Raw genomic sequence first — 14,818 nt, forward strand, 5'->3', positions numbered from 1 at the left:
CTTTGGAGGAGTTGGAGGAGGGTTTGGCAGAATATATTGTCTGAAAAAAAAAATTTGTTTTCAATAAAAGAAAGAAAACATTGACATTAAAAGAGAAATAATTTGCTGGGCATGGTGGCATACACCTTTAATCCAGCACTTGGGAGGCGGAGGCAGGTGGATCATTGTGAGTTCAAGGCCAGCCTAGTCTACAGTGTGAGTTCAGGACAGCCCAGATAACACAGAGAAACCCTGTCTCAAAAAACAAACAGCTGGGCATGGTGGCGCATGTCTTTAATCCCAGTACTTGGGAGGCGGAGGCAGGCAGATCTCTGTGATTTGAGGCCAGCCTGGTCTACAAAGTGAGTCCATGACAGCCAAGGCTACACAGAGAAACCCTGTCTCAAAGAAAAAAAAGTAATTTTTAAATGGGAAAAACTAACTCACAAACCCAATCAGGGTATTAGGGTCTCAATATGTAGCCCAGGTTGGGCCTCATTAAGTAGCCCAGGCTAGCCATGAACTTGGAATCTTCTTGCCTTTGTCTCCTAAGTACAGGGAGTGCAGATGAGCCTCTTCTTAGCTTACCACCCATTCTTCTGACGCATCCCCAGAAGCCTCTTCCTCTCAGCAGCACAGACAGCCACACCCTTGACAGTGCAGGTCCCCTCCTATCTCCACTGTACCTCAGCTACCACCCGCTGTCCTCAGAGCGAAGGCGACCTATGCAGGGACCATCTAGTGGCCTCTGTATGTTCTCTCTCCCCTTCAGCTCCAACCACAGGGGCCTCTGTGCTCCCTAGAACACCCCGGGGATGTCTGCGCATCTCTGTCAGGAACATTCTTTCTGAGACACCCTCGATCTCAGAGGGGCCTGCCTCAGTCCCTCTGAAAGCATCTATGGCTGTCCTGGACTCACTATGTAGACCAGGCTGTCCTCGAACTCTCTGATCCATTTGCCTCTGCCTCTCAAGTGTTAGAATTAAAGGCGTGCACCACCATGGAGAGGTGCCGTCTTAAGGTGGTGACTTCTGACTTCTACACATGTGCGCATATCACACACACACACACACACACCAACAGCAGCAACAACAAAGGGAGACTAGAAAGGCACATTACAAAGGAGGTAGGTGCTGGGACCACAGCTCAGGGTGCGGACAGCTCACTAAGCATACAGGAAGACATGGGCAGATACAGTAGGAAACAGGGTACACTGCGGCTCAGATCCCCTCTCACCAGTCCCAAGGTCAGCACCAGACAGCACTGTAAGCAACAGTGTCCGTCAAGACAGTAACCCATGGCTACAATTCATTTTAGGCCCTTCTCTTTCAGACAGCTGCTTGCCAAAGAGCACTAAAAACGACAAGAAACAAGAGCTTAATATCAGAGACTAATCATGAGGAAAGATATGAAGACATAAGTAAGGGCTGGAGAGGTGGCTCAGTGGTTAAGAGCCTGAGCTGCTCTTGCAGAGGGCCTGGGTTCAATTCCCAGCACCCACATCAGGCAGCTCACAGCTGTCTTTAACTCCAGTTCCAGGGGAGCTCAAGGCCAGCCTGGTCTACATAGCAAGTTCTAGGAAGTCTAAATAGAAAGACTCTGTCTCAAAGGGGAGGGGCAGGGGGGTGCTTTCAAGCAGGTCAGTGGTGGCGCAGGCCTTTAGTCCCAGCACTTGGGAGGCAGAGGCAGGTAGAACTGTAAGTTCAAGGCCAGCCTGGTCTACAGAGTAACTGCCAGGACAGCCAAGACTACACAGAGAATCTTTCTTTCAAAAAAAAAAAAAATCAATCAAACAAACAAAAGGCTTTTAAAGACTTATATGTACAAGAGGGTACGGACCCACGAGTGCAGGTGCCCTCAGAGATGCGGTGTGCTGTGTAGTTCCCTGAAGCTGGCGTTCTGGCCAGTTACCAGCTCTCTGACAAGGGTGTCAGGAATCAAACCTGGGTTCTCTGCAGGCAGTGTGTGCTCTTAGCCACTTGATCATCTTTCCAGCCCTGTTCATGAATAGCTTTAAGAGACTTCGGTAGAGCAGACACAGTAGCACATTCCTCTAACCCCAGCGCTCGGGAGGCTGAGAAACCCCCGGTGTCTTATTCTCGCCCCTGTGCCATCTGCACCTCTACATCACATTCTTCCCTACACAGGAACGGGCCTGGCCCCCCTGCTGCCCACCCCGAGGCTGCTCTGGGGGATTCCTCCCTAGCCCACGGAGCCCGGAGCCAGTTCCTTCATGACAGACCCTCCTGTGCCCTCCATCTTTGTGAACCATGTCACACTAAGGGATTGCCTCAGGTTTGAGCTATACATAGTGGCTGCCAGGTAAGCCTGGCCAATGTGAGACTCTGACTAAAATAAATAAAAACAAAAAGGTGGAGGTGTAATCATGGTACGGGGGTGGGTACCAAACCAAGAGGGCCAAGCTTTTAAGGTCAGCCTAGGCCACATGAGGACCTGTCTCAAACAAAAAGAATACTTTTGTGGGTTTTCTTTGTTCTTTTCTTTTTGTTGAGACAGGGTTTCTCTGTATAGCCTGGAACTAGCTCTGTAGAGCCGACTAGCTTTGAACTGAGGGATCCACTTGCCTCTGCCTCCAGAGTGCTGGGACTAAAGGCATACGTCACCATTGCTTGGCTTCAGTAGAAATTTTCACTGATTTCTATTTTTTTCAACTTTGTGTATTTTGTGTGTGCTTATATGTTCCTGTATGTTTCCTTTGTGTGTGTACATGTATGTGTATATGTGTCCTCTGTGTGTGTGCATAGGTGTGTGGTATGTGTGTATGTTTGTATGTGTCCTCTATGTGTGTGTGTGTGTAGGTATGTGTATGTGTCTACTGTGTGTGTAGGTGTGTGTGTGTTTGTGTCCTCTGTGTGTGTATGTGTGTATGTATATGTGTGTGTCCTCTGTGTATATGTAGGTGTGTATGTATACGTGTCCTCTGTGTATGTATTCTCTGTGTGTAGGTATGTGTATGTGTGTATGTGTGTGTGTAGATATGTCCTATGTGTGTATGTAGGTGTGTATGTGTATGTGTTCTCTCTGTGTGTATGTGTGTGTATGTGCCCTCTGTGTTTGTGTAGGTGTATGTATGTGTGTGTGTATATGTGTCCTCTGTGTGTGTGTGTATGTGTGTGTGTAGGTGTGCACGCATGTGGTTATGAGTGCATTTGGAGGCCAGAGTAATTATTGGGTATCTTCATCAATCACTCTCCACCTTAGATTTTGAGACAGGTTCCCTCATTGAAACTGGAGCCCCAGGGGTCCTCCTGCCCACTCCTCTCCAGCCCTGGGATTACAGGGGCCTGCTGCCACGCCCAGCTTTTCGTGTGAGTTCGGGGGATCTGGATTTGGGTCCTCGTGGTTGTGCGACAAGCCCCGACTTACAGAGCATCCTCCAGCCCCTTCTTGGTGTGTCCTTGGGAAGAATCCTTTTATTCCAGTCTTACAGCTGTCATAGGCCAGCACAAATCCTACAAGCCCTGTGAGGCTCCAGTGTCAAGAATTAGAAGATTCCCAACACAAGCCAGGGGTGGTAGCACACACCTCTAGTCCCAGCACTTGGGAGGCAGAAGCAGGCAAATCTACATGAGTTCGAGGCCAGCCTGATCTACAGAGTAAGTTCCAGAACAGATAGGGCTACACAGAGAATCCCTGTCTCAAAAATATAAAAATAAAAGATGCCCACAATGGCTTCCATGCCATGCCATGCTGACCTCTGGTGTGTAGTCCTTAACCATCCTTCTCTTCCTTGGGTCTGGATACTTCAGAGCGAGAAAGAGCTGGGCTCCTGTGGGCCTGGCAGTTGAATAAGTCTGTGACTTCTCAAGAACCAAATAAACTAACTAAATAAATAATTTTAATCCAAATAACATGGCATGCTAGTGCACAAATAACAACAGTCAGTTGGGCATGGTGGCACATGCCTTTAATCCTAGCACTGGGGAAGCAGAGACATGTGGGGCTGGAGCTCTGTCTGTTCGAAGCTAGCCTGGTCCACATAAAGAGCGCTTGTCCTCATGCAGGAAAAAAACAGCAACAAAAAGAAAAAAGAAGAGGTGGAGGAGGGGAAAAAAGAAGAAAGAGAAAACAAAAAACAAAACACAAAACAGCACACAGTGGTTCTATCCAGGGTCAAAGGTTACATGCCTGTTAAACTTCAATTTACCCAAGAACAAAGCTGTCAGCTGAGGGTGATGCAACCACACTGGGTCCCAGAACCACCCATGGGGTGTGAGGCGGACACAGCCAGGTGTTTTGCACCCTCTATGGCTCTGGTTCCTTCTGTGCTAGTCTGAGTACACTGTGTTTGGGGAGACTCTCCACAGCCGTTCAGGACACCAATCTGGAAACAGATGGCCTGGGCCAACTCCAGCTCAGCTCCAACCTGGGGCAAGTTAGTGCCCTTCCAGGCCTATGTATGCGTGCCCACAAAACCAGAAGTGTGGCCTGGAGGGCCTCCAAGGCCTGCACTGGGCTGTGACGTTTCAGATGACTGGGGGTTCCTGGTCCTCAGCAGCAAGCCAGGCTGTGGGTGACACTAGGAAGGCTTGCTTGGCACAGCAGCTGATGAGCTTTGTCCCCTGTGTGGTCTGAGCTCCCTGGTGCTCCCCCTCTCCCTGCAGGCAGCTAAAGGAGCTTCACGTCACCCGGTGGGATGTGTCCAAGCCGACCCTGGAGCTGGGTCAGAGGAGCTCCTGGATCCAGGATCAAGGGTACCACCCAGGAAAACAGCTGCACTTCCACAGCAGCCTAGGGGAGGGGGTCTAGGTGAACCCAGGACCCCTAAGCAAAGCTAAAGGCAGGTGGAGGTCCCCCCAAAAGCAGGAGCAGCAGTCAGTCCTGACAGGCTCCAGGCTTTAGGAGAGAAGGACACACAGGGGTGGAGGGTGCAGCGAATGGGAATGATAAAAGACACGAGAGGGAGACCCTTGGTGAGGGCTGACAAGACCAGGTCTCCCTGCTCATGGGGATGTGGATGCATCTTTAGGGATAGGATCTGTTCTAGGATATTACAGCCACATGCCAGGGGTACTGTTACCAGCAGGCCCCCAGGCCCGTCTCTTGATATCTGTGCCTCAAGCTTCCATTTCTCTCTCCGTCTCTCCGTCTCTCCGTCTCTGTGTCTCTCCGTCTCTGTGTCTCTCCGTCTCTGTGTCTCTCCGTCTCTGTGTCTCTCTCTCTGTCTGTCTCTGTCTGTCTGTCTGTCTGTCTGTCTGTCTCTCTCTCTCTCTCTCTCTCTCTCTCTCTCTCTTGCATTCCTCTGGGAGTTGGTCAGGGCTTGAATGACACCCCAGTCGACTCCTTGCTATTAATTCCCACACAGAGAATAGGGCCCTTGTTCCCTCCTAGAGGACCGGCCAGAGCCATCCCAAGAGCCCCTGATTTAACCTTCTCCCGACTGCTCCACTCTTCCTCGCCAAACACCAGCAGGGACCAGAGTAGACAGGGGGTCTGGGAGGGCAGGAGCTACTTCCAGCCCAGGGCTCCTGCAATCAAGTTCCAGGGTGATAAAGGAGTCCTGGGGTACCATGCCCCCAGGCCCCAGTAGGCCCTTTGAAGGGTGGGTGGAAGGCTAGCTAGACCTGAGGGGATTAAGTAAGACACAGGGGTCAGGACTGGGCAGGCTACTGGGGAGGGGTACTTGCCCTGACATTTGGAGCCTCTAAGCTTGGAGTGGGGCTGAGGGAGGAGCAGGAATCACTCTCTGTGAATAAAGGGTTCACTTCCACCCAAGGCTGAAAGAGAGCAGGGCTTCAGATGCCATCGCAGGGGGCTGGAGAGATGGCTTAGTGGTTAAGAGCTCTGTCTGCTCTTCCAGAGGACCCAGGTTCAATTCCCAGCACCTACATGGCAGCTCACAACTATCTATAACTCTATCCAGCTCCAGAGGATCCAACACTCTCACACAGACATACACGCAGGCAAAATACCAATGCAAATAATATAAAATATATATATTTTAAAATGCCATCCTAGTCTGCCATTGCTGTCTGTATGGAGAAACTGAGCCCCAGAGAGGAAAGAACTGGGTCCCCTCCCCTCTACACAGTTCCCAGGGACCTGGTTTTGGGACACAGATGTGCTCTCCTCCCTCCTGCCCCTCTCTTTGGCCCTCAATCTCTCTGTGACTCTCCCAGATCTGTAGCCTGGCTGGGGGACCCCTGAGCAAGTCAGCCTGGGCTCACAAAGAAAGAGTCGGGGCACCTGCCCACACTCAGTCTCTAGGACCTTTGCTTGTTGCCAGGACAGGCCTGAATCCTCCAGCCCCAGACTCATGCAGGCCTGGCCCTTTCTCCCTGCCTGTATCCTGCCACCAGCAGACATTGGTGCTATGGGGGCCTGGGCAATGCATCCCAGGACAGCCAGCAAAGGGGCCAAGGGTGGGTAGTGGAGCTGGAAATGGGAAAAGGTAGTTTGGTGCTGGGCTCAGGCCAAGGCAAGGGCAGGTGACCCAGGGCATACAGGTGACCTGGAGAGAAGCAAGGTGAAAACATGGGCTGGGAGCCAGGGAGGGAGGGCTCGGAGGTCAGGCCAGAAGGACAGCCCCAAGCCCCAGGCTTGCTTTCTCTGGCATCCTTCACAAAAAGCTTTATCCTTCCAGGCCGTCACCTCTCTCCATGACTATCTCATTGTCCCCCACCCCACAACATGCAAAGCTCTCTAACCCCAGCCAGCTCCACCTCTACCCCAGAGACAGAGACAGAGACAGAGACAGAGAAAAACAGAGACAAGGAAAGATAAAGAGAAAAGAGTGGAGCTTGAAGGAAGGAACGGGAATGCAGCCTAAAGGGCGGGGAGGGGGGAGAGGGAGGGACACAGGGGCCTGGACAAAGAGGAGCAAGGACAGAGAGATAATCTTAGGCCTAAGAGACAGACTGACCACTAAGAAAGGGAAACCAAAGAGTGGTGGGACACTCCTTGAACCCTAGCACTCAGGAGGCAGGGGCAAGTAGATTTCTGTAAGTTTGAGGCCAGCCTGGTCTAAGTTCCAGGATAGCCAAGGCTACCTAATAGAAAAACCCTGTCTCAAAAACAAGCAAACAAACAAAGGAAGAAGGAAAGAAACCAAGAAAGGGAAACAACAAAGTATGGAGTCAAAGTAAGAGGCAGAAAGAGGAACTAAGCCAGGTGTGGTGGCTCACGTCTTTAATCCCAGCACTCGGGAGGCAGAGGCTGGCGAATCGCTGTGAGTTCAAGGCCAGCTTGGTCTACAAAGTGAGTCCAGGATAGCCAAAGCTACACAGAGAGACCCTATCTCGAAAAACCAAAAAAAAAGAAAAAAAAAGAAAAAGAAAGAAAGAGAGAGGAACTAGTATAGAGAAAAATCAAAGCAAAGACAGAGATGGACAAAGAGTCCAGAGGAAAACTCTCTAAGGGGGGTGGTGGTGTAAACAGAAACAGCTGTAAGCAGAGCTGGCCTCCCAGGCTCCGCAGCCTATGTACCTTACAGCCCAGGTGTTGAGTTACTACTATAGCCAGTCCCTGTTCCAGACAGCCCAGAGGAGGGACCTGTCCCTGGGGTGGAAATTTTGAGGCTGTGGTACTTTGAACGCAGGATGCTGCCATGTACATCTTCCTAACTGAATCTGCCCACCCAAATCTGCAACTCCAAATGGGACCTGGGAATCTACATTTACAAGCTCTCCAGTGTTTATTGGGACACCAGGTTTTGGGGTACCTTGGCAGCTAAAGAGAGCAGTGTTGGCCAGAGAAGAGCTGTGAACATCTGAGATCATATAGAGATTCCCAAGCAGGCCGTGGCCTCCCAGGGAAGCTCGCAGGTCCCAGTCTGTTCTGCCCATTCTGCTTCCCTCTGTCGCTCTCTATAAAGGCCCAGGCACGACTCCAGGGCCTGACGGGGCAGTAGCCACCCAAAACCCCAGAGAGGAAAAGATTAGGAAGGAACGGGATTTCAGTCAGGCCTCCACTCTGTCCCCACCCACGTCCTCAGAGTGCCAAGGCCTGGGGCTGCAAGCTCTCACCAGAATGGGGGTGGAGGGCGGGACAGGAGGGAGGAGGGGAAGACACAGGGGCTTCCTGTCCCCCACCCCCTTGCCCTGACTCCTTGGGTTCAGGGCTGGGTCCCCTGGGGGGCGGGTGGCATCTGAGGCTGACAGATCTGCCCTGTCCTTCCTGACTGCCCGGGGTGGGATTGGGGGTGGGGTGGGGTGGGGAGAGTGCGGGGGGGGGGGGGGGATGGGGTAGGGGGTGGAGCAGGCTCCAATCTCTATCCCCTTCTCTCTAGTTTAGATACCGGGGGCCTGGTTCCCCCAGTACATTATGCCCCATTCCGAGGTGGCCCCAGCTCCAGGAAAAGAAGAGCTGAAGACCCAAATCAGCTGCCTCCACTATACAAGGGACCCCAGAGAAGTTTCACGTCTAAATCTAAGCCACTAATGTCATTTCTTTCGGCACGACCCTACACCACCACCCCTCGCCCAGGAACCACTGCGCAGCCATGAAACAGCTCTCCATGGGGAAAGATGGACCGTGTAGAGATGGCGATAAAAGCATTATCCTTGTAAGCTGCCATATGCTGTAAAGGGAAAGTCCTGGAGGATCAGGGGTCCTGTCTGTAGGTCTGACAACTATGCCGTCCTGGAGGATCAGGGGTCCTGTCTGTAGGTCTGACAACTATGCCGAGCCCAAAGGCAGGACCCATGAGGGAGAGCAGCTGTGGGGCAGGACCCATGAGGGAGAGCACCTGTGGGGCCGGACCCACAGGGTTGTCAGGATTGGCACAAGCCAGACCAGGGAACAGGCCTGAAGGAGGTGGACGGAAGGAGAAGAGGATTTTTAGCGAGATCTTTCCATGGTCAAATGCGCTTAGCAAACACTTACGAATGCCTTCTACATTTAAGCCCAGAAGCAGCAGCCTAGGTGAGAGCCAAAACCAGATGCATGCCTTTCCCTGTAGAACTTGAAGATTCCTAATGCTGTATCGGACAGAGCCCCGGGAGGTGTCAGAAGCTACTCCTCCCCTTGTATAAATGAAGGACTGCACCTACAGAGGGCCACTCACGTCTCCAAGGGCCACGCAGCAGGAGTTGGGACCTAAGCAGAATGGGGAATAGTTCCTCCCCTTGCACCTGCCAAGAAAAAGTCACCAGGACGTGACTCTGGATCTAAGCCCCAAATAGGCACTCATACTTTGACGTCTCAACTCACAGTGTGGGGAGGGGGGGGATAAAAAACCGGAGTGTGTGTGTGTGTGTGTGTGTGTGTGTGTGTGTGTGTGTGTGTGTGGCTGGGGTGAACAGAAGCTTTGGTCACACTGTGGGGAGCACAGCTCCTTGGTATGTGTACATTAAACCTCCTAGGCCTGCCCCACAGACCCTGCCTAGTCATCTGGGAAGGGACATGACGGCCCAGGTCTACTAGGGTAAACCATCAGCCTGACACTAACCCACAGTCCACGTGACCCAGAGAAGGCCACCCCCCATCCAGGTGTGTCCCAGTACTTCCGGAGTCCTTGTCCTTCCTTGTTCCTGTCCACCTTTGAAACAGTCTCATACGGCAGGTGTTGCCATCCTCATCTTACGGATGAGAAGATGAAGGTGCAGGAAGATTAGGTGACTCGGCCTGGTAAGTGGGACAGAGGTGACGCTTGAACTCTGGTCTCTCTGGCTCTGGTGCCTGAGCTACCACACCACTCAGCTTCCTCTCTCATTATGAAGTGACATCATCAAAGTCGCACAAATGCCAAGAACCCTCTTATCACCCCACGTGTTCTTTTTGTTTTGTTTTGTTTTTTGTTTTTTGTTTGACGGGGTTTCTCTGTGTAGCACCTGGCTATCCTGGACTCACTTTGTAGACCAGGCTGGCCTTGAACTCATAGAGATCCTCCTGCCTCTGCCTCCCAAGTGCTAGGATTAAAGGTGTGCGCACCACCACCTGGCTCCCACTCGCACTTTTAGAGTACAGAGGTAAACCATGTGAGAATGGGGGGAAGAAGAAGAAGAAGAGGAGGAGGAGGAGGAGGAGGAGGAGGAAGGTGAGGGGGAAGAGGAGGGGGAGGATGAACTTATCACAGCCAGCCTAGTCTCCTAGTCTTGGATAGGACCCTAGATGACTGAGAGAAGTGACAAGGAATCCCAGGTGGGGAGCTGACACTGTCCACCTCAACAAGCCCCTTGCCCAGGCTGCTGACAGCTAGCAGTAGAAAGCGCAAAACCTCCAGTGGCCACATGCAACCTACGCTGTATGAGGAGCCCCGCTGTGCCTGCAGCCATGTCCCTCTGCTCCAGGCCTCCCTCCCTGGCCCCGCCCCTCTATCCTCACCATTCCCTTGCCGTGCACGTCTCTGCACCGTGTTGCCTAGAAAGTATTTGATGATCTTGAATGAGTGAATGAATGAATGAATGAATGAATGAAAACAATTCCCAATAAATCTGCAAGTTCTTCCCTTATCCTACAGACAGCACAACCCTTGGGTATGTCCTCAGAAGACCTGGAGGCAAAAGTCACACAGTGATGTCCAGTCCCAAAGCAGACAATCACATGACCTCTGTCGCCTGCTGCCCTCTCTGTGTGGTTCATCAGGGCGCGCCCTTGCCCTGTCCTGGTTAGTGGGATGAGATGCAGGGACAGCTGGAGAAAGCAGCTTGACAGGATGAGCAGCAGTGACCACGACAAAGCTCAAGGTAACCGACAGCCACCCATGACAGAAGCTAGCAACAGTGACTGGCATTGACAGCCCCCGCCATGATCCAAAGGCTTTCCTAAATGACTACCGACATGATCTTCCCTAATCCTGACCCTCGCCTGGAAGGAAACTTGGAGAGACAGAGACCTTCAGCCACTTGCTGAGGAAACAGAGAGAAGTGGAGGTCCGGGATTCACACGCACAGCTTTGCGCTTTGGGTGCGAGCTCAGGCCTTCCCAGGCCTCCTGAACAACCAACACCTGCAGGCAAGTCATTCCCTCTTCCACATGCAGCCCCACAGCGGAGGGGCACAGAAGCCAGCTCTGCAGTCACAACCGCAAGAGATAAGGTCCCAGCAGTGGATAGGCAAGCCAGGAGGCAGAAGACAATCTGGCCTGTGGGGTGGGAGGCTGGACTTGACAGTAGTGAAGGCCAAGGGCAGGGGTAAACTGAGGCCCAGGGGTTGGGATCTCGGTGTGGGCATAGGAGAGCTGAGATCCCAGCCCTTCTCCTTCTACTCTTGGGGGGTGGGGAGGGTTTGGGGCGGGGATGACAGGGGGAGAACAGGAAGCAGAAAGGGCTGAGGCAGAAGAAAGGAACTGGAGAGAGAACAGATGCAATAAAATTATCACAAAGTAAAGGGACACCGAGCCCTGTAGACGAACAAGGCCTGGCACCCAGTAGTCACCCAGCAAATGTCAAGCAAGGTAACTGAGGAAGGTCACATCTTGCTCAGGCACTGAGGAGCCCCGAAGGTCCCCTCCTTCAGCAACTCTGCCCTCTCTGGAACGGTGAGACTATCAGCCACCAAAACAGTGGTTAATAAGGAGAAAAGACACTGGTATACTGCGGTGGGACTTGCCTGTAATCTCAGCACAGAAGAAACGGATGCAGGAAACAGTGAGTTCAAGACCCAGCCTAAGCTACATAGCAAGCAAATCCTGGGCTAGCCAGAGCTACATATCGAGACCCTGGTCCAAAACAACAAGGACACTAATAAAACAGTGAAGGTTCCAGCCTGTGTGGTGGCACATGTCTTTGATCCCAGCACACCGAGAGGCAGAGGCAGGCAGTGAGTTCGAGGCCAGCCTGGTCTACAAAGCCAAGTCCAGGACAGCCAAGGCTACACAGAGAAACCCCGTCTTTAAAATAAAATAAAAATAAAAATAAAAAACACAAAACCAAAACAAAATTAAGGGTTCCTCTGTAGGTTCAAGGCCAGCCTGATCTACATAGTGAGTCCCAGGACAGTGAGAGCTACATAGTGAGACCCTGTCTCCAAAAAAGCAAAACAAAGCAAAAAACACAAACAAGCCAGGCGTGTTGGCGCAGGCCTTTAATCCCAGCACTTGGGAGGCAGAGGCAGGCGGATCACTGTGAGTTCGAGGCCAGCCAAGGCTACACAGAGAAACCTTGCCTCAAAAAAAAAAAAAAAAACCATAAACAAAAGAATAGGGTTCATGTTTTAAATAAAAGGCAACTTATTTATTTAATTTATTTTATTTAATTTATTTATTTATTATTCATTTATTTATTTTTGTGATTTTTCAAGACAGAGTTTCTCTGTGTAACAAGCCCTGGCTGTCCTGTACTCCTTTGTAGACTAGGCTGGCCACGAACTCAGAGATCCACCTACCTCTGAATCCTGAATGCTGTGATTAAAGGCGTGTGCCACCACGCCGGACTCTTTCTTTCTTTAAAGATCTGTTGAAACTCAGGGTTCCACAGTTAAGAGACTGTCTTTCGTGCCGGCCGTGCCTGTAATCCCAGCGCTCAGGGAGGCAGAAGCAAGCAGATCTCTGTGAGTTTGAGGCCAGCCTGGATTACAAAGCGAGTCCAGGACAGCCAAGGCTACACAGAGAAACCCTGTCTCGAAAACACACACAGAAGGAAGGAAGGAAGGAAGGAAGGAAGGAAGGGAGAGAGAGAGACACTACTGCAACTGTAGGAAAATGCAGTGTCTGTCCATGTCCCTGACCCTCAGGGAGACCCAGGGACGTGCTGAGGAGCACTGAGCTTGGCACTGGCCTTCTGTGATGAAACATGACTCTAAGATCATCTTGCCTATCTCTCATTTTACAAATGGGGAAACTAAGGCCCAGAAAGGGAGGAAGGTAGCCAGAGCAAGTCAGGCATCTGTAGCAGCTGGAACTTTTCAGTCCCAGGGGCATGTTTCCAGCCCATATCATCCGTGGGGGACCTGGCTATGCCAGGTTCTGGGGTTCCAGGCTGATCTGGTTGAACAGACTGACTCCAAAGCCAGGCCTGGCCCCATCACCTCCTGGCCCAGCTCCTGGCCCCATGCCCCGCCCTGCACAGAAGGCAGTCATGAAAGGCCACAGCGACTGAGCTGCTCGGGGCAGAAAGCAGGAAGGGCTTTCAGGCAGCTGAGTCTGATGACAGGAACGGGCAGTCTCCGTCTCTGAGGGCTTCTAAGAAAGGGGCAGAGGCCAGGCTGCCCCAGGCGGCACTGGGCACCAGCCCCAACTTCCTTGTTCCCGGAGAGGGTGGGGTTGGAAGAAGGAAGATTTGGGCTTCTGGAATGGCCTCTAGCTCAGGGCAGAAACAAGGCGGTGCCAGAGCCCCTGTTGGGCCAGGTCTTGGAACATACTCCTCCTGCCTCAGAACACAGGCCCTCCACCTCCAGGAAGCCCTGCCTGCCTGCTCCATCCTCCCTCCCTTTTCCTCCCTAAATAGCAGCTCAACTCAAGGACCACCACTGAAGGGCATGGTGGGCTGTGGAGCAACCTAGAGGGCTGCCACAGGAAGTGATGGGCAAGCCTGACTACCAAGCTGGGCCCGGAAGAGAGGACACAGGAACCACACGTACACATAAACACACATCTCCACTTAGCTGGGGTGCAAGCAAGGACTAGACCTGGAGCGGACAGGTGGCAGGAGAGGCCCAGTGAGAAGACGGGGTGGGCGAGGTCAATAGCCCAGCCCAGCCTGAGAGAAGAAAGGGTAGACCCTTGTAAGCTATGCCTGGAGTCTAGGGGACCAAATAGGAGAAGTAAACCCTAGGCCTCCCTCCATTAGTAGCCTTTCATAACCAGCTGGTTGAACACAGGCCCCTCCCTCAGCCCCTCTGTGCCTCAGTTTCCCTGGAGAATAAGGATACCAGATTCAGACAGAGAGGTTCGTTGAGAGAGTGGACTCTCAAACATCAGGAGCCCTGAGAGCTGGGCAGGTACTCCTCCTCCTCCTCCTCCTCCTCCTCCTCCTCCTCCTCCTCCTCCTTCCCCTGAGTAGTTAGGGAGGTTCTGGATTCATGAGGTACAGAGGTGCAGGGTGGGGGCCCGCCCACTCACAGGTCTGAAGCTGGGATTCGAGAGGCATATGAGAAGTTCCTGAGGGTGAGGGCTGGATGTGGATGTTTGCCTGGTATGTGAGGTGCGTCCCTGGATTCCATTCCCCTTTCCCTGACAAAAGCAAGCGGAGCCCCGGGCTTCTGAAGGTGAGTCTCCAGCCAGGTGCCTGTGCAAAGGGAATGGAGAGAGGGCATGCCGCTATGCCTCTCAGCATTAGCCCAACACCCACGTCATTTTCTCTAGTGAACACTTATCGTAATTACTAACTAGACGTGAGTGTGTGTGTGTGTTTTTCTTTCTCTCCCTCTCATACACACATACTTTAAAGATAATAGATAGTAAATGTACGAAGTTGTCAACACTGTATAGGTAAAACCAAGTCCCAACAATCCTAGAATAACCTGCCCCAGGGCCACATGGCTATAAATGATGGACTCTCCCTAACGCCACATCATCTTCCGCCATACCCAAGTGGAGGAAGACACAGCCTTGCCAAGATGGGGCAACCTAGGACATGTTCAAGGGTGCATACCACCCCCAGACACTACCAAGAGCAAGCTGAGGGCTCCAAGGGATGGTTGGATGTCAGGACTACACTCAACTTCTAGCCTCAGCCTCTACTTCCCACAGCCGTTCAAATGCCTTGGACATCTCAGTGTCACCTATAAGTTTGGCCACTGGCTCTCTGGCTCAGTTTCCAAGTCCTACTCACTCTTCTTAGAGATTTTGGATCTGGCAGGGGTCCCTTCCCAGCCTTGGAGCTCCAGGGACCACTCCTACGGAAACCAAAGCCTGCCAAAGGAATTGCAAAGATAAAACTAAAGACTGAGCCAGGCACGGAGGCACAAGTCTGTAATCTCAGTACTCAGGGAGGCAGAGG

The 14,818-nt window shown here is 52.1% G+C and overlaps 2 protein-coding genes across 6 annotated transcripts in view; one reads left to right on the plus strand and one right to left on the minus strand.

The window, feature by feature from the left end:
* Positions 1-14,818, minus strand: part of PICK1 (protein interacting with PRKCA 1) — an 88,731-nt gene that overhangs the window by 71,932 nt on the left and 1,981 nt on the right. The window lies entirely within an intron of this gene.
* Positions 2,558-14,818, plus strand: part of LGALS2 (galectin 2) — a 346,473-nt gene continuing 334,212 nt past the window's right edge. The window contains exon 1 of the mRNA XM_084751583.1: positions 2,558-2,843. The gene's annotated coding sequence lies outside the window, so the exon portion shown is untranslated. The remainder of the gene's footprint in view (positions 2,844-14,818) is intronic.

Source organism: Acomys minous (assembly GCF_964271855.1).
Source record: "Acomys minous genome assembly, chromosome: 12".
Lineage (NCBI taxonomy): Eukaryota > Metazoa > Chordata > Mammalia > Rodentia > Muridae > Acomys > Acomys minous.